The 19337-nt window shown below is 42.4% G+C and overlaps 1 long non-coding RNA gene across 3 annotated transcripts in view; it reads right to left on the reverse strand.

Moving 5' to 3' along the window:
* The window catches only part of LOC146768019 (uncharacterized), a 110901-nt gene extending 93208 nt beyond the window's left edge, over window positions 1-17693 (reverse strand). Inside the window, exon 1 of one of the 3 annotated variants that reach the window (XR_014953957.1) lies at window positions 1369-17693. This is a non-coding gene — a long non-coding RNA (uncharacterized LOC146768019). The remainder of the gene's footprint in view (window positions 1-1368) is intronic. The other 2 variants (XR_014953956.1, XR_014953955.1) reach the window with 2 other exon arrangements.
* Between the last annotated feature and the right edge of the window lie 1644 nt (window positions 17694-19337).

Raw genomic sequence — 19337 nt, forward strand, 5'->3', positions numbered from 1 at the left:
CTTTTCCCATGAATGCACTCTGGAAAGTCCCATTAATACTCATAATTAGATGATGAGGTGGGTGAGAGGATGCTACTCCAAACCATTTAGAGGTGACACAACTCAGCTCAGGTGTAGTAGATGTGCTTTAAAGTGTTGCATCCCTTCTTCAGCACTCTGTTTCCCAGGAAAATTATCTTTCTGGCAGTTTTTCTTATTTGCCTAATAGATTTAAAAACAGAAAGAGCCTTTTCTCTGCAAGCAGCAAGAGGTGAATATTTACCCTTTGTCTCTTTGAAATGTCCCTTCCTCCAGAAGGAAGACAGCGTTTTGCAGTAGATGTGTTGTGACCCTGGGAGTGTCCCTGCTTGCAAGCAGGGGACTGGGAAGTGTTGGAAAACAGCCTCTCAGTCCAAAGCAAAGAAAACCTCACATTCCCACACCCCCTGTGCACTGCTATCTATAAAGCCTTTTGTAAGACTCTTAGCTTGGCGAGTTGTACAGTGTTATCCTTATTCTCACTGATATAATCGTGCTCTCACATTTAATGAAAACATGAGGGAACATGATGTTTGCTGTTTAACCAGAAGATCCTATCCTGAAAAGACTCGACTCATAGAAAGCCACTACAATAAATATTGCTTATGTTCAAAACCAGCAACACTTCTTTATCTACTGCCTCTAAACCAGCATCAATCACACAAAGAATTTTCAATTGAGCTAAAAATTTATGATGTTTCTATTCAAAGATAGGCACACCTGAATTTAAATTTATCCATCTAATCCCAGTCCTTGCTCTGTGTGACATAGTCTTTAAGCACTCAGTTACACATTGTATTTTCTAGTGGATTTAAACTCCTTGGAGGTCTTCTGCAGGGCATCCCTGCTTGTATGTTAGGCCTTGATCTGCAAGGTGACTTAGACTCACAGAGCACAAAACCAAGATTTCTTCAAAGTCCCCACACTGGTTCCACCTGGCCTGGGGGATGTCCCAGGTTCCCAGAACTTAATTATTCCACATCTGTAAGTAAATATCCTTAAGGCCTCAAGGCATCTCCTGAGGGATGTATGTCCTGGTAACTTTGAGATTCTCTGCATCTCCATTCCCAAACACCACTAGAATTCCACTGGGATCTGGGAGCAAACTCTCCATTCCCCTGCTTGCTTTCCCTGGAGATAGCTAATACACATTTATGGGGCCAACCTCCTCACAAAAGAGAAGCAGAAGAGAAGAGCATTTCCCCATTTCCACAAGAGTTCAGGACTCAGAGGTCTCACACAAGGTACACAAGATACAAGATCTCTGCCCAAAAGCATTTGACCTTCTCTCTCCCCTCACACCAATCTTCAAAGCAAGTAACAAAGAGAGCCTGCTAGAGCTGTGTTTACCTGGTGAAGCAATTTCACTGCAGTGGAGTCTAATCCAACCCATATCAAGGCAGAAATCAAATAACACCAAGTTTCAGCCTGTCTTGCTGTGACATCCCCAAGAGGAGTGGCAGTGCCAGGTGCTGAAACCTGCAAGCCTTACCCTGGATTGACAATTCTCTCCAGCTGAATTTTCTCACAGATTGAATAGGGTAAAAGAACATTATTCGTCTTGGCAAAGAAGGGCAGAGTGTCAGAGATTAAATTATCCAAAGTATCAATCAAATTCAGGAGCCTGTTTGCTCCTCAAAGTGTTGCCTTGTTAAGTTCAACACGGGTTAGTTATTTTAGGTTGCTCAAACCAGTCCAAGCTGGAATTACCCACAAGTGACCAGAGGAAAAGAAGGAAACACTTCTAAAGGTGATTTCCCCCACGAACCGTGGATGCCCTCTGCCTGTTCCACACACAGCACACAGAACAGACTTTCAGACATCGTTGGCAGTGGATTTGCACAGAAGTAAAAACATGATCTTTGCCTTTCACTCACCTGACACTTTGTACAACGTTGGTTTAAAGGCCTCCTTAGTTCTGCCCCACAGATCAAGCTACTTTGTGAGGTCAGGAGTGAAGCTGATGACTACAGCACTGGAGAAATGTTGTCTGCAGTATTCTGCTCTCACAGCATCATATTTAAATCTGGGTGAATACAAACTGATTTTCATTTTAATGTCTGTTTCTAAAGGAAACATACTTATATAATCAGCCAAAGGAAATTTCTCATTGTGATTTTAAAGTAGCATAAACACTTTACACAAAATTAAAGGATATTTCTCTGAACAGATAGCTACTTTATGTAAAAAAATTAATACACTTCCACTGTTTAAAAAATTAACAAAAGGTAAGCTTATTTCTCAAAAAAAATCTTTGGAATCCATATAAACATACATTGAACCATGCTGCTAATTGTGGTGAGCTTTCAGACAGTGTCTGTCACCCTCAGGTCTGGGAGTGATGGTATCAGATACCTTTGTGTATTCACTTCCTCCTCTGTGCTTTAGACTTCCTGACAAAACCACTGAGAGAAAACTGATCACAAAAACCTCAGCAGCCATTTCTGAATCCAATGCTGTACCAGGCTGATAATATTGTCATAAGATGTATGAAGCTATGGATATTGAGAAAACACCTCCAGGGATGAATGTAAAACAACAGGATATTGGCTAATTCTATATAAGGCTGTTCTGCATTGTTCTCCAAAAATATCAACTCAGTTACCATCAGGAATCAAAAAGGCAGTAATATTTGGAAAGGAAATGAGAGGAGTAAAATCCCAGCATTTTTCCAAACCATATTCCTTCATCCCAGGTCACATCTTGGATATCATGCAGTCCTGCTACCCCTTTTTTCTCCCCAAGAGAGGAAGCATAGGGAACACCAAAGTTCATGACTGTGCCCATGTAGGGAATGGCCCCTGCAAAGGAGCCAAGTGAAACAGGTCACACTTGTGCCTGGACAAAGGACAGCATAGGACATGTGTGGCAGGTTATGCTTGGCAATCATGTTCAACCACAGAAAAGCCAATCTATAAATATGAACAACTACTGTTCATCACCCAGGAACTAGAGAGCGCCTAATACAATTATTAGGCAGAGGGTTTAAAACACAGAGAAGGAAGTATTGTCTTCACATAGTATAGAATTAAAGCACAGACCTTTTCACCACAAGATGTTGAAAGAGCTGAAGGCATAAATATCCATGGTAGAAAGTTTATCTGAGAGTGTTTAACAGGAAGACTGAGAAGCATACATCTGCCTTGCTGATGGCTGAAATTTGGGTAGGTAATTGATTTATATATTTTTCCTCAAGGTGTTTTCTTAAGTATCTATTGTAGTCACTGGTAGAGGAAGGGCACTGGGGTGAACTGGTCAGAACATGTCCAAAAGGGCAGATGTGGAATGAAAGCAGGCACTGGAGACAGGGTGCACCCAGCACAGCAAGGGTCCCGTTAGTGGAGGTGATACTTCTCAACTAATGCCAAGAGCGTTCCAGAGCAGTGCTGAGCTGTGGCATGGTTAAAGATGGATGAGAGCCCTTCAGTCCCTGAGAAGGCAGCTTGCTTTCCCACACTCACACCCCCAGCCCCCTGCACTTATATCCAAAGCCAGTCCCGTCAACCTCAGGAGCTTTTGTTCCTATAGTGAAGCTCATTCTCATTTCCTTTGTCTCAACAAAGGCAGACGGCTCAATTTGCATCCAGGTGTAATAACCAATCTGCCTTTCGGGAGAGCCAGGAAAGGAAGCTCCTTAATTCTCCCCGCTGAGGGCTGAAAACCCTGGCACCAGAGATGAAAGGCACGAGAACCAAAAAGTGCTCTCAGAATTTCATCCAATTAAACAGAGACATCCGTGTGCGTTTCTCTCCATAACAAGCAGCAAAAAATGATTAGCCTGCCAGTTAATGGGAGTGCTCATGGCTCACTCCTCTGGCTCAGCCACAAACGAGGCGACAGCGACTGCGGTGCATTTGAGTCGTTTTCTTACAATCACAGCTGGGCAATCAGACTCCTGCCTTCCTTTGATAGCTAAGCTGGGAAACTGGGGAAGGAGGCAAAAGGATCATTTGGGGAAAGGGGATCATTTACTGCAGTGTGTTTGGGTAAAGCCAGTGTTGCTTTATTATTTTTAAATTGCACCATGCAACGTTTCTAAATGAAATGCTATTTTCTAACAAATTTTTGTAGATAAATGCCCCCCACACTGCTCCTTTGCCCAGCCCTGTTCTCATATTCAACACACATTCGTAAATAGTTTCAGCCACCCTAAAACTGTGGATTTCAATGAGTGAATTATTTTTCCAAATGTCTTCATCTGAATTTTCCCTAAACTTCTCCATCCTCATTATTTCAGCATAGCTGGGTTAGAAATAGCATGTCCATGCTCTCATTCTTTGGATTAAAAAAAAAAGTATTTTCTTTTTAACCTACTGAAAAATTGTGCCTTTGCACAGTGGCTTTGATCCAAAGCTGTGTGAAACAACAGGAATCTTTCCCTTGACTTCAGTGGTGCGGGGACTTGGCCCTTATGCTTTCGCTGAGGAATAAGCAAAAGCTATTACTTTGGCAGTGTGAGATAATTGTTTCTTTCGTCTGTCACGGTGCCCCAGCACACCAAGCCAACAAAGCCCAGCTCACATCTCACTCAGCACAGCCTGAAATACATTTCAGAAAGGCCTTTGCCAGAGCTTTATCCAATCAAAGTGACAAACATGAGACAAATGTCACTGCTATATTCAGCAGCATTAAACTCCTCTTTATTAACACGTATTTGTGGCATGACAAAAAAAAAATCCACGGGCTTGCAAGTCAGTGCTGGTTTGAATACACAAGGCAGTGCAGAAATCATGGAGCTGCTGTCAGCCATACAATAGAAGCAGAGCTGGTTTTGGGGGCTGCTGGGAGCGAGCTGTCAGAGGGGCACTGGAGGTCCATCACGGATCAGGACCGGGAGGATGATGCCACAGAAGCCAAACACTTGCAGTGTGTGGGAAACACAATAAAAACCTGCATTGGAGCAGACAGCAGGTGCTGATACAGCGACTGGCACTTGCCAGCCAGACATGGACTCCATTTTATTACTTCAATTTGTTTTACTTACTCGTGCAGCTCATGGTTTTAAAGAGCCTATCTGAGCAAGGCAGGGAGACCGGGGTATGTATCTGCAGCAAAGCACTCCCATAGCAAGGGTGAGAGAAATAATAACTTGTCCGTGAAAACAGTTGCTTCCCAGGGAAAAAAAAAAAACAGCAGCAATTGAATCCTCATTTTAGAAAGAGTAAAAACCGCAAACAAATGTTTTCTGCAACAAACCCCTCATTACGAATATGAAGGTTTTTGTGCAAGACAGCATGCTGCTGTGTGATTGCATGTTTCTGCTGCTGGCTGCTTGCATTGAGGTCTGGGTCTCTGCTGTTGGAAAATGCTGGCTGCAGGTACCACACCACAGAAACCAGGGAATGTAAACCTGGAGTATAATGTCAGTGAGTCATATCCCTCCATAAATCTCCCCCTCAGCTGGGGCATGGTATGAATTGTCAGCAGTCTAATGTTATCTTTAAGGAAATGAATTGAAAGGAAACTTGGAAATATGTTGATAAAGACCTATGAAAGGTCTGATCTGGCTCCAGTGATGATTTCACTTCTCCCCAGGAAAATTATAGGAATTTTTACTGCACATCAGGGGAAATGTAGGGAAGCTGAGAATCCAGGATACGGTTTTAATAAAGGAATCAAACAGAAATGAAACTGTGTTTAGACTTTCAGTTGAGCTTTTTATGAGTTCTTTGACTCAGAAATTCCCCACAGACAGGTTCTCAGTCTTGCCCATAGCACAGCAGGTTAGCTGGGAAACTTAGAACAAAGGAGCTCTCTAAGAAATCAGTGCTTTGGTACATTAGAGGCACTTCCCATAATTTCTTCTATGCAAGAATAGATAGAAACCTCATGTATGAGCACAAAAAAGTACATATAAGCACATGTTCTTCAATAAAGACAGTTCCACGTGCTTGATACAAAAATTCAAATATTCTAATAGTTTCCAGACATCATGACCTAGAGGCTTTGTCAAGGTTGCAAGTGCTGCTTTTCCAGATTTTCCTATCTCTTGGGCTCAAGATTCAGCAAGGTATTTTTCAGTTTCAGAATGTCCTGCCCCCCTTTCCACTTCCTCCTTCAGACAGGGCCTGCCTTGAGGTAAAATCATTGCAATGTCTTGGGTGTGTGTACCAGGAAGACGTCATTAGCATGCAGAATTTATGCACGCAGACGGGTTTCGTGCATCACCTTCTGAAACATCAGTGACTGATCAGCATCTGAAACCTATTTTGGAGCACAACCCAGTGATGACCTTGTCATCGAACTTCATTACTACCAATTCTCAAGCTCCCATTGCAAGTATTTGAAGGGAGGAACAAGTACATGGAGAGAGCTGATACTGTCTACCTTCCTAATGACTTTTAACAAAGTCCCATTCCACTGGCTTTTATGGATAGTAAGTTGTGGATGCATAAGAACAAACCCCCCTGTTTGAATTATTACTTCATTGAGGGACAGGAAACATGGGTAGCAGTAATAGATCAGCTCACACATTGGGGAGAAGTTACTAGGAGAGCTCTACAGGAAGCTGGGCTGTGCTGGGTCTGTGCTGTCCAGCACATTCATAAGTGCTCTGGGAAACGGGTGGAGGAAGAAGAAATGGGGTGGATGTAGAGGCCAAAGGAAGGCAATGGAATGGCAAAGATTTCTGATGAAACTCAGTGATAAGTTATGAAAGAAAATATTCAGTATAGTAAGGGTAAATTATATATGAAGAGCATCTTCTGAAGACCTTGCCAGACTGAGTGACCGACCAATAGCAGATGAAATCCAGTACAGATACATGTGGAACAAAATATAGGGCTGAAAGAACCCCAGAATCATAACCTAATTTATAAAATGATGGCTTCTGAGCTGAGCTTATCCCCCACTACCATGAGAAGGAAAATCTTGAACTCATGGTAGAGTACAGAATGGTTTGGGTTGGAAGGGACCTTATAATTCCAAACTCCTGCAATGAACAGAGATATCTTCAACTAGACCAGGTTGCTCAGAGCCTGGTCCAGCCCTGAATATGTCAGTGGGGCAGCTGCCACCCCTGGTCCAGTGGAGCAGCAACTTCATCACCAAAAGTTTCTTACTTACATCCTGTCTGAATATACTCTCTTTTAGTTTGAAACCATCTCCTTGTCCTGTCACAGCAGGCCCTACTAAAATGTTTGCCCTTATCTTTCTTATAAGTCCCTTTTAAGTACTAACAAACTGCAATAAGATCTCCCTGGAGTCTTCTCTCCTCCAGGCTAAACAACCTCAATTGTCTCAATTGTCTTACACAAGAGGTGCTCCATCCCTCTGATTCTCTTCATGAGCCTCCCTGGCATTCACCCTGACAGGTCCATGTCCTGTGAATGCTGGGGACCCCAGAGGTGGATGCAGCACTGCAGGTCCTCACCTTGGCAGAGGGGCCAAATCCCCTCCCTTGCCCTGTTGGCAACACTGCCATTGATGCAATAGGATACAGTGGTTTTCCTGGGCTGTGAGCAGGGCACACGTGGCCAACTCATGTCCAGCTTTTCATCCACCAGTACCCCCCAGTCTTTCTTGGCAGGGCTGCTCCAAATCCACCCATCCCCCAGCCTGTGCTGGTACCAGGGTTTGCCCTGACCTTGCACTTTGCCTCGTTGCACTTTGCCTCATTGAACCTCATGAGATTCCCACTGACCCACTTCTCAGGCTTGTCCAGGACCCTCTGGATGGCATCCCATCCTTCACATGTGTCAACCACACCACTCAGCCTGGTGTCATCAGCAAATTCCTGAGGGTGCACTCACAGATGACTGATAAAAATACAGGTCAATGTTCATTAGAAGTCGATAAGTAATTCAGAATATATAAATCATAAGGAAGGAATACAATCAAAACTAGTGTTGCCCCTCTATGTCTTGAACACTACAAACATTTCTAGGCTATCTGGTAGGAAAACTCCATAGCCAGAGGGAAGAAGGGCAGAAAAAAGGAAGACTTCTGGTGAGACTACTGAAAAATGGATATCATGTTAACACCAAGATATATTCCATCCACGTCTAAATCTGCTCAGCCTGAGGTACCTTTGTGACAGGTTTTGTAGTCACTACTTTACAGAAGGAAAAACTGATACACAGAGATTTAGTAATTGGCCCAAGGTTACACAGGAAGTCTGAGGCAGAAACAGGTCTGTGCTCAGATCTTCAACTTCTGTCTACAAAACCCAACGTCAAGTGTTGAGACAAGGGAAATGTTCCCAGAGTGGTACAAATTAGGGCATGGCACATACAGTGTGCCTCGCTGCAAGCCTGAAAGTGAATGTTAAACAGGGATTTTGAATGCAATTATTCTGCCCTAGTCACAGCATATATTTTAAAAGGCTAACTGGCCCATATCAGCTCTCATCACTGAGAACCTCTGTAACCAGCTCACAAATCCAGGGCTACACTTAGGTGATTAAAACTGACCAGAAAGAAAGCAGGAAGGAAAATAGAAATGAAAGAGAGCAAGAGGAGGAAGGAGAGGAAGGGAATAAAGGGAGGAAGGAGAGAGAGAAAGAGAGAACGAAAGAAGGAGAGGAAGGAAGCAAGGAAGGAAGGAAGGAAGGAAGGAAGGAAGGAAGGAAGGAAGGAAGGAAGGAAATAGAAAGAGAGAGGAGAGAGAAAGAGAGAAAGAGAAGGAGAGAAAGAGAAAGAGAGAGAAAGAGAGAGAGAAAGAGAGAAAACTAACTTATAAATTCTAGTCTCAGTCTTTCATAGGGCTGACCTCTCAACAAAGCCCTTTCTCAATCTGAGAAATGTGGGACAGAAAGAATAAGCAGAAAAAGATTGCAGGACAAATCCTGCACTGTCACATGCAAGAGGGACTCCATTGAAATTGATGGGACTGTACTGATGAAGTCACAGGGGAAAAAAACAACCTGACATCTGTTAAAAATACTCTTTTTGTTGCAAAATATCAAGACATCCATGTAGCTTAGGATGAGGAATAAACAAACAAGCCAAATAATACAGTTTTTTTCTTTTAAACCATAAAGATTTTATATGTCTATCCCTAGTATTCAATGTCTTCTTGTCTAGCAATTTCAAAGTGGGAAGTGGGTACTCAAATTGAAAAGAAAGATGCAGTTATCAACACTGTTCATTTCAATTAGGCTAAAAGATCAGCTGTAATGTCTGCAAAAAGGCTGCTGTGGAATATCCTGATCCTTACTCCACCCAGCAAATGCCCTGCAGAGATTGCTCTGAAGTGCTTCCTGTGGAGATGGTGAGGTTTTGCAGAGGATAAACACAGTCTGGCAAATAGATTTGAAATGACTGATTTACTCAGATTTCCATGTTTACTGGTTTGCCACTGCTATAATTTGTACTTGTTGTCATATCTCATCTGGCCACATTCTGCACATTTTGTCAGACTGTGACTGCGAGGATTCTTCTTTTGTAACTTTAGCACCACCACATGGTTCACAGTATTTAAAACTTCTGTTGAGACTTTTTTTTCCTTTCCTATCTTTTTTCTTTTTTATTTTGTTTTGGTTTTGGTTTTTGGTTGGTTGGTTTATTTGGTGGGGGGAGGATTTTTCATAGACATGAAATAACTATTTGAAACCACTTCCTTTGTGGAGCACGTGCAAGATGAAACACTCACTCCTGAGCAATTAAAATCTGAATTCTTTCTTAGGGTTGTATGATTTCCATTAATTCCTTCAAAGCTCCTCAAACAAATGCCATTCTGTGCTTAAATGGCCAAAACCATTTGTAACCCGACATCAAGAACTCAGTTTCCTTCTGCTTTGCATATTTCTCACAGTGCATTTTCCAAAAGATTGGCTAATACTGCAATAAATAACATGCCTTATCTTACAAAGAAAAGGAGAAAGAAGGTGCCCAAGCTGATGGCAGCAGTGGATGTCAAAGGGAAGAGATACAGAGATGGTGTCTCTAAATATGCTGAGGAATTACCTTCCCTCCCATCCCCCTTGTTAACTACGTGTGTGCAGGCTGACACTGAGCACCCATTTCTTCCCAACATGAATAAATATGATGGAATTTTTTCAATGTTCATCTTGACGAGGCTGTTTCACTGCTACGTTGTTTTTCTAGATATGTGCCTGTAGCACTGGAAAGTGTTTATGTTCCTCTCCTTGTTCCCTGCATGAATAGACTTGATCAATCTGCTCTGAGTTAGCTGATAAGAAAAAAATTCAATGTAGCTGAATTCTGTTGCATCTCAAACATCTAACAAAAAAATTCAAAGGAAAGGGGGAAAAAAAATGAAGTGAAAGTCAGAGGAGCTGTAACGGGGAAATATTGGTATAGTACTCACAGGAAAATTTACAGAGTGGGTTTGCTTTAGGGGGAGAAACAAAGATAGATGTGACTAACATTCTGCCTCTTTTGAATAATTAAAAGTCATCTCAAGCTGCACAGTAAATGCAAATGGCAAAGTCAATGCACCATTTATCTGCAAAGTTTGCTGCTCACCAGAGTTATCATTCCCAAGGACTTTCTACCAGTCTTAGAAGGCAAAACGTGTGATTGTGCTACAGAACCAACCCTCCATTGCACGGGATATTTCCAGGTACTAAGTGCCATGGGATGCTCTATGCCTGGCCAGGCTGCCATCCTCTATAGACACAAAATGAGATGCCCTCATGGGTCAAGTGGAGTTATACCCTCAAAAGAAGAGGTGCTGACTGGAGTCTCAGTCTGAAATTACCTGTGAAGTTTAATTTACCACCCTGTTGTATTTATCTCTGTTACATGATCCAAAAATAAAATGTCAGTGCCTGCAATCACCTAAAAAAAATCAGAAAGACTGGGACCAAGGGCTACACAAAGGAGTGGACTATGGGGGAAAAAAAGAACCAAAATAAAGAACCCATATCATTTGAGGTTAAGAGTTTCAGGGTTTTTAATCAAAATGTATGAAAAGCTACTATACCAGTGTGTAGTAGGAATCTAAACCTCTGGCTGGACTGGTGTGTTGAGGACCACAAAGGGCTATTGAAATCAAAGGGGTTCAGGCTGACAGAAAAGATCTGCCCAGAGGGATTCCATTTAAAGATTAAGACCTTATATTTTAAGCTCACATCTCTCAGGAGGAAACTCCTTTTACTGAGAATGATAATGACTAACAGTCATGTTTAGACCATGTTTTAGCATAGGAGGTCATGTTCCCTGTTTCACCTGGACTTCTTTTTCTGGAGCATTTTCTCTCAGTTCCTGGCAGCATGGAGATGAGATGCAAGTTACATTTCGTTCTACACTGTAATTTTACAAGATTTAGCAAAATCCTCTTATCTTTACTCTTTCTACCAGCAGAATTTGCACAACTATGACAGCTTTACTGACCCCCTACTACACATTCCTTTCCTACTCAGCCCCTACACAACATTCCTTCAGGTTTCATGTTCTTTCTCCTCCACATTCAATTTAGCAGAGATTCCTCTGGCTCTGCTGAGGCAGCCAGGGAGAGGCACTGTGGTCCAGCAGATGCAGGACCAGCTCCCAGAAGAAACTGTACCCCTGGCTGAGAGAGGGGTCTGCAAAAAAAAAACAGTGCCCCTAAGACAACAAACTGATGGTAGCTTGGAGCCCATTTTTAGTTTTTCTGATTTCAGACTCTTTGAAACACTACAGGCCTCCAGCTCTCTTACCTAGAGTAAGCCATTTTCATGTTTCTATATCCAGTTCTCAACAGGGTGTTGCATTGATCTATGAAAAGACAGTAACAAAGACATCATCTCAAGCATTAAGTGTGCTGAAGCATGGAGCATACCCATTATCTGTCCTCCAGCTCACACTGAATCAGTACCATGCTGGAGTAAACATACCTTTACTTCTCATTTTTTACTTAAAAAAAAAAAGACAATATTAAATGTGTCATTTTTTCTGCTAAAAGCAGAAGTTAGAGCATCTGGACAATTACATCCAGTATTTATTCCAAAGATTTCCCCAACATCTATCTAATGAAGAGTGCTGGACTGAGCGGATATTTCACAGAGGAAAGTGTTATCCCCAGGATTATGCATCTACATGTGTAGCATTTTTTTTTTTTGCATAGATGTTCAGAAGCAGTTAAGGATCTTTGACATTTGATTTCTGGAATGCTCAGTTGAAAACAGGTTAAAGGGCTTTGCTCCTTAGAGACTGGGTGATAAAATACATGTGAAAATGCAGCTCCTCTACGTCTCTTCATCTGCACTGCATAAAGCAGCGCAAAAAAACCTTGGCCCTTGTGTCTCATACAACAACCACAAGTTCCCCACTGCACCCCTGCCTAAAAAGCTGCACCATGGGGTTGAGATTTATGCCTGCAGACCAATGCTGGGCACCTTGGTGCTCTGCAGAAGGGAGCCCTGCCCTCCCAGCACACACACAGTGGACCTGCGCATCCCAGCTGCATCTGCCTAATTCCTCTGGAGGCCAAACAAGCTGGTTAGAACTTTCCTACAATTTTCCACAAAGCCTCCCAGACACTGTAATTCACCCTATAAACCCAGTATAATAGAGGAGATCTCTAGCTGTAGGCAGCAGGTTGAGGCACATAAATCCTGCTCCTGCAACACACACAGTAAATGAATCCATCAGGAAGCAGGCTGTGGAAAGTCAGGGGATATCACCCATAAAAAATCTGAGACAGCAGCAGAAAACCGATGGACCAATTACAAAAAGTGAAGAAAGAACAACCTCATGGCACTTCAAAGTGCGCTTCAGTTCATTTCAAGGAGAGAAATCTGAAAAAACAGAAGGAAAGAAAACAAAACACCCCCAAAAAAGCCTAAATTATTCACACCTCTCCACTAAATAGTATAGTGATTAAAATAAAGCTCTATAACCCATTACTGAAACTATTATTTCCCTGCAAAGTTGCATCGTGAGACGGGCCTAAAAGCCATCTGCTTGATTTTCCCTTCAGATCATTTATCAAAAGACAGTTTTAATGTTTTAGCCTAACTAGTAAAGTCTTTTGAGTTTCAGCCAATCGGCGAATCCTACTGAGTAATAAGGTGCCAGTGCTGTGCATAATCCTTCCTTGTGCAAAAAATAAAATGCTTTTAAAGTTAATAGCAGCTGAAAATAGAGGAAGGAAATGAAAGTTTGGGAATTAAACCCTCAGGGCATCCCCACCTCTCTACCTACAGAGGAGGCACAGGCTGGATAACAATCATCTTATTGCCATCAGCATATGTACACTGAGGTCCGTCCCCGACAGGCTGTGCAAACCAGGCAAAACCCATTCCTCCTTTAAGTTTAAGACTTCCACAGAAGCACACAGGCACACTTTATACACCTTCTGTTCAAGTCAGAGATGTAATTAAATTGAAGTAGCACGCAGAATATCTGGTAAATAATTCCTTGCTATCCATTACTCCAGAAAAGCGGATGGAGGGACAGCTTTGGGTAACTACAATATTGTGTTTTGCAGCCCAGAGTGGCCCAGGTTTCTGGACTTTACACTTGGGTGCTGTTTAGCCATATAACAAGCACCAGTATTTTCTTTCAATCAAATGAGCCCCCAGATGATTAAAGTCAGCACACCAGGGCACGATAATGTGAATCAATGGAAGGATTAACATGTAGCAATTTTTGCATTGCTTTCCATAGGAGCCTCTCAAAGCAAATACATAAACGTTTAATTAAGCCTTGCAGTGCCCACACATAGTAAATAGGTATAATTAAACCAGTGCAAGCCTTCATTAGTCAACTCAGATGCAAAGTGCACAGCAAAATATTTTCTCCTGCAGACCGGACGGGGCACACTGAAGATATTGCCACTCCTCCACTGATGAGCATCCTTTCCCAGCCAAAACATCAAGCTGGTGCTGTGAGTGAGAGGAGTGAGACCTCTCACCACTCACACTGGCCAAAGACCATGCCTCTCCACATCCTTACTCAGCACACAACAGCAACCACATGGTCAGTAGCCAGCAGAAAGAGCAAGTCATTTTATATCAGCATCAAAAGTCCCACCAGCTGCTTCCCTAGGATCACAAGTGAAACACCTGTGACCAGCCTAACACTGCACATTCATCAACTAAATTGAAAGAAAGGTGTATCAGCCAGATAAAAAGTCACTTCACTGTAGCTAATCACATTTTACGCTCAAATAGGGCCTTAAATCCCAAGCAGTTCTGAAGAATTCAGCAAAACTCACAAATCATGCAGTGAGCCAGAGTGACAGTGTTTGTAACTTGGCGAAGCAAGAGTGACCCCAGGAGAGCCAGAAGAGTTTGTGCCAAGTTTGTGAACACTTATATAGGTACAGGTGCATGCACAGATATGGACAGCTGTGGTTTAGCAAGACACTGCAAGATGGAGCCACAATTTAAGGAAGAAAGGGTAGAAAAAACCCACACAAAACCTCCATCCCCATCCAGGCATTTAGGGACACAGTGCAAGAAGGAATCTGGCCACCATTCCTGGCTCTCCACTGCTCCTCAGACCAGACACTCATATCTCAGCTTCTTCTGTCACCAATGTTCTTGAAGAACCAGTTCCATGCAACTATTCAGTTCCCACCTTGGAAAAAGCTGAAATATTTTTTTAAAACTACATTTTCTTCAGTGCCTGGGAAATACTGGCAAAATCTGCCCTGTGGTACCCTTTTTTAGCTTGTGATTACTAGACTTCTCACTGGGTAGAGACTCACTAAGGTCTCAAACCTCTGAGACAGTTCAGCCATCCAAGGACTCTGGCACCATGACTTTTTTCATCTGGCTGATTGCCACTTAACATCAGTGCTGGAGACTGTGGAAATTGTGGAGGCTGTGTCACATTTAGTTAAAGAAAAGAGATAAATCGTTCTTTGAAGCTGTAATTTCAACCTTTAAGGATGCCCTTCAGTATCCTTGCAGCATTCCAGGGATCCTAGTGTTCAAGGAAGATATTCTACTCCCTCTGACCTGGCAGTTAATTAATCTTTGAAGAAATCTAACCCTTCACACACTGAGGAAGAGCCAAGAGTTGGTGAGGTCAAGGCTTTGAAACCAGGGTCCTCCTGCTGGGTGAGGAAATGCAAATTATTCCCAGGTGATGGGTAAAGGAATGAGGCACAGGTTTTATATGATGCCTGAGTCAAGGTAATACTTTTTTATTATTGGATAAAATATAAGCCATTTATTTAATTCATCACTCACCTTTAGAGAGAGGGAGATTTGTGCCAGTATGATTAAAAAGGAACAAAAGAATATAGTTTGATAAGAGTATGTGCAGCCTCACCACAGCAAGTCTTGCAGTCATTTTTGTATGTTGAATAAAATATCGGCCTTTTATTAAGTCTATTACATTTCTTAATTTGTTTTAGACTGTGTTCACTTCCTTGTTATTGTTTTAAATTCACAAGGGATAATTTTAAACTAATCTTCTCATCTTTTGCAGAAAACCCTCATCAATAAGCACTGAAAGGATGATTAAAATATCACTCCATGTAGAACAAACTAAGTCAAAATTACTGTGGGGAGTAAATTACCCTAACAGAGATGTAATGTCAATGCCTTAATTTTATGAAAGATTTATTATTGGAAAGGAAAAAGAAAATGTATCCTTAGTGCTGTAAGCAGGTCTTTGTCAAAACAGCTTTTTTAAACAGATAAATAGCATGGTTTGGTTTAATACTTCTTCATCCACAGTGGAAGAAAAACCTCAATGGAGAAAAATAACAGCTTTATCGGTGTCCCAGGGATGCAATGTCCACAGCACCTGGATTTGTCTCTCCAGGCTGCAGGGATGACGTTGTACCAGCTCACTTCATACTTTTACCTCACATCGAGCTCTTTGCCATCTCTGGAGCTGCCATATCTATTCAGGAGTGTCCCCATCCCTGCAATCAGCCCAGCTTCTCCCAGGGGCTCAGTGCCACCCTGGCCAGCAGGAGCTGCATCATCCCGGGCTTACTGCACTCACCCCTGCTCCTTCCCTGGCGGGAACCAGAACTGCTCTTGTCCAGGGTTGGCTTGTACATCAAACTTCTCACATTATTTTAACACTGGTTAAAAAGAGAGGGCAATGTGGTCCTAAAATATCCCAAAAAACAAGGCTCCAAAGCTGAACAGTTCCTGGGCTCATCTTCCATTATCATCCTTGCACTGTGGTTTTGCTCCAGCTACAAGCAACAGCCTGCAAAGCTTGAATCTTTTCCTTTTTTGTTTCTCTTTTGTTGTTGTTGTTGTTGCTTTTCTTTTTGTGTATCCTTTGTATTCTCTCCCAACTAATGTTCATTTATTCTCTTGAAACCTTTCCAGGGTTGCCTGCCTAGTTATTTACCTTTGACTTATATTGAATCAGTGATTCTCAGCTAGTATGATTGTCAAACTAATTTTTGGAACTTTCTGTATTAACATATAATCCTTAAGGATATTTTTATTTCTTTAATCTAGATATGAATATTTGAATTCTACAGCTTTTTGTTCTCAGGTAAATTCCTTAAGGATACCTCCTCATGTTTTCACATTTCTTCCTGGTTCTAACTAGGTAGCAAAAATAATGACCACACTGAGCAGCCCTTTACTTATACAAAATAATAGACCTTTAAGTTTAGGTCTACAGACTCCTCAAGAAAAATTTTTATACCTATACAGATCTGATGCATTCTTCTTTATTCTGCTTCACTTAAAACATATTTATGACAAGACAAAATCAAATTACCAATATATTTCCAAATCCTGCCAGTCTCTGCATTTGTAAACTGACCAAATGCTAATTTAGCCATCAAAGTAATTTTCAGCAGACTTTTCTTTTGCTGTTATAAAGTCAAACAGATTTCTCTGATGGACAGCTGACAAACATCTAGGGCTGGACTGACTCAAACACTGGCAAATATCTGTCATAGCAAATTATTCTAGGAGATAAAAGCATAAGGTAGAGCTGCCAAAAATTAAATTATTTTCTTTTGTCTAAATTTTCAGTCAAAGCTGATAAGTTATTCAGTAATTCTAATGCAGTTTCTTGGTGGTCAGCAGTGACTATAGTGCTGCAGAAGCAGAACAGACACCCAGCAGATCCTGCCTCCAACCAAAACCCTGGACAAAAAGAGCAGCATCTTGAATGAAGTACAGAGAGATAAGCAGACCAGTTTTGCACCACAGAGGAAATTCCCAGGAGAACCAGTAAGGGAGTGATGGTGGCCAGTGTTTGTCTCGGTGGTGGGCTTACTCCTGTTCTTCACCTCTTGTTCCACACGGATGTCCCTTGCCACGGAACCTTCCTGCTTTTGATACATTGAATTTTCCTATTCTCCTCTGTGAAAAGAGACACATAATTCATTTATTTATTCAACAACGTCTGCTGCTTCTGCTGCAAAATTACCCTTTCCATTTTGCAGAATCCCTGTTGCCTTGTTCACTTCTTATTCTTTATCTACTTGAAATCCCTCTTATTTATTTTTACTTCTTGTGCAATTTTCATTTTGCTTTCTATCTTTCCTATTCTTATGGCTCCTTTAACACTTTCCAGTTTATACTGTAATTTTTTCAGATCACCTCTAAGTTAAATCTTCCCTAATTCATGTGTCCTTTGCTGCCCCTCTTCCCACTTGAAAGTCACAGTTATCTGCATTATTTTACTTTCACAGCTCTCACTGCAGTACAATGGCAAAACTCCTATTGATTTCAGTGGAAATGGGGCTCTTGGAGTATTTATGGCTTTGCACAACACACATAAGCCCTGGGCAGGGGGAGACAATGTAATTAAGCAATCGGGGATGACAGCCCGTGCTGCACTGCCGATTAATGGCTGTGCAGCGTGTGTAATAAACGTGAGCCTCTGGCACACCTGAGGTGAGCATTAATCAGCCCTGTGGTACAACCTGAGAACTCTGATCATTATGGAATGGGGAGTTAAAACATTAAAATGCCCTTTTTTAAGCGCTAGAAATCATTAATCAGAGCAGAGATCTACTCCTGTGTCCACTACTCCATCAGGCTGTGGTGGCTTTCCATCACTGTTCCTCTTTATGCTGCAGAAAGAAAGGTGGGGCACAAGAAAAAAGACCAAGTACAAGCTTCTTGCCCACCTCGCCTGAGAAGGGGTCTGTCTGAGCCATGGACGGCTCACTTGTCCCATTACCATTCCCCTGAGGCCCACAGCAGCTCTTGCCTTGTACCACCATTCAAAGAAAACGTAGTAATGTCACAGCCACGAGGTGCTCTGGTCACACTGGCTCACCCAGAGAGATGCACTGAGCATGAGCACACTGCAGCTCAGGCACTGCCTGCACTCCTGTTTGCACAGGAGAGAATGGAGAGCTACCTTCAGGAGCAATCAGCACAGCTCTTAAATTCATTAAGCTGGGAATCACAGACCTGCTGAAACAGTATTGAGCCCGTTTTGCACTAAGGCTCATGTGAGGCTCCTCATGCCCCTTGGAAAACTCAGCACTGCATGCCTCTGCTGATATCCCACTCACTCTTCCCCCACATAGCTCGGGGCTCACCTGTAGCCTCTGGTGCTTTTCTAATCAGACACCTTCAGATTCACAATCTAATATCATTTTCCTGTAGCCTTAGCCTCCCAGGAGCTCTTGGATGGGCAGACCTCCCCCTGCCTGCACGTTCTGCTGTGGCCACCTGCAGAGGTGGTGAAGAGGAGGGAATCCAATAATGGGTAATGGTGAGCCTGCAGGTGTAGCACCTGCCAAAACACCCTCTGCTCCAAGCTGCACGCTCTAACACTTTAGGACAAACTTTCTCCCACCTTCCTTCCGTCTCCTACCAGAAAAGCTGCGCTCAGATGGTGAGAGAGGCTGAAACCCACACCCCCACACTGGGGGCTGAGCTGCTCTCACTGGTGTCCCAGATAATTCTGCTTTAAGTTATCAGACCTCCTCCTGTGAATCAGACGAAGTAGGCAACAATAACATCAGAAACCAGTCGAGAAGCAAATCTCATTCAACAAAGACTTAAGTTTTCTGTTGTCCAGTGCTTTTCCCCAAAACAGAGAGCAATGCAAAAGACCCAGTCCTCTAAATTCCACACTTCACTAAATAGCTTCTTTCTCTCCATTCGCATTGGGAAGGGCAGCTCGATGCTATGTTTGTTTTCCAATTTAAGGCCCACGCCAACACTTTCCAAAAGTGTTGGCATTTTCATTTTGTTCAGCTTAATGGAGGGTGACTCAAACCTTAAGCTGTTTGATTTTGGAAAGCAAATCAAATATACAGTGCAGCAGAGGGTAAGGAATGCTGCAGCCCTGTACCAGAGACATACTTAAAAGCAAATTTCTCTGTTTCCCTTCCAGAACAACTCAAATCCCTGTTCAGTTCTGTTGTATCTATACATTTCCTTTCTGAAGGGACCTACCACAAACATCCAATAGCTTCACATGCCTGCCATTTCTTTCATTCTTTCTTTTTTTTTTACTTTTGTGAATCATTGC

The sequence above is a fragment of the Lonchura striata genome, chromosome 3 (genome assembly GCF_050655825.1).
Source record: "Lonchura striata isolate lonStrDom1 chromosome 3, ASM5065582v1, whole genome shotgun sequence".
Classification (NCBI taxonomy): domain Eukaryota; kingdom Metazoa; phylum Chordata; class Aves; order Passeriformes; family Estrildidae; genus Lonchura; species Lonchura striata.